Below are 1,056 nucleotides of genomic sequence, written 5' to 3'. Positions count from 1 at the left end.
CCCAATTCTACATGGCCGGTGGGTGGGAGAGCTGCAGCCAGCCCTGCCCGCCCCGGCTCGGGGTGCAGCGTCGCTCAGGACTCCCCATTGTGCACCCGGACAGGAGCGCGAGCTCACGGCCCCCCCAGCACCGAGCGGCCGCATGCGGAGCCACGATGCCCCACCGCTGCATCGCTGCTCTGCACCGCACCCGAAGCAAAACGGGCCGGGGCTGGGGGCTGGGGGCTGGGCTGGGGTGCAGGGAAGGGCCCCCCCAGCAGCGCGTGCTCCTGGCACGCTCCCACGGGTGCAACCGAGTGCGTCCTTTGGGCTCGGGATTCCTCCTCTGCTCCCTCCTGTCCTCGGGGGCCGGGGGAGGCCCCGCTCTGCTCTGTCCCCTCCTCTCCGCCCTCCGCTCCCGCAGGGCGGGCGCAGCTCGGCGCTGACGTCGGATCACTACTCACTGCCGCTCTCGTTGTTTTTTTTTTCTGTCTCCATTTCTGCATGCCACTCTTCTTCTGTATTGCAGCCACGGTAGAAGCGGTAGAGGCACGGGAAGGTATGGCCCGGGAGACCCGCTCCGTCTCCGTGTGTGTGTGTCTGTGTCTGCGTGTGTGTGTGCATCTTGTAGAGCTTCTCAGCCTCCCTTGGCTCTCGCATCACCACGAGGTGACAAAGCCCCGGGCTCTGGCTCCGCAATGCGCTCTGTGCCGCAGAGCTCGGTGCTGCCGGCTCCAAATCCATCACAGAGCCCGGCCCTGCAGCCCCGGGGCGATGGGGCAGAGCGAGCTGTGCACGCCCGGGGCATCTCTGCTCCGTGCAGGGGGGGCTGGGCGCTGCCATTCTGGAGAAGCGCTGTTCTACATCAGGCCATGATTTGTAAGGGGAGAAGAGCCGTGCTGGGCGGCTCTCCCATCCTGGACGCCGGTTTGCAAACCGGCCCCATCCTCGCAGAAACGTTCGGCCCAAGCCCTTTGTGTGCTGTGTCAGGAAGGGTTTGGCTCTGCTCCGCCCGGGGCTCTGCTCCGCCCGGGGCTCTGCTCCGCCCGGGGCTCTGCTCCGCCCGGGGCTCTGCTC

This window comes from Numida meleagris, unplaced genomic scaffold (assembly GCF_002078875.1).
Source record: "Numida meleagris isolate 19003 breed g44 Domestic line unplaced genomic scaffold, NumMel1.0 unplaced_Scaffold348, whole genome shotgun sequence".
NCBI classification, from domain to species: domain Eukaryota; kingdom Metazoa; phylum Chordata; class Aves; order Galliformes; family Numididae; genus Numida; species Numida meleagris.
The sequence above is the reverse complement of the archived record's forward strand: the minus strand, read 5'-3'. Positions refer to the sequence as shown.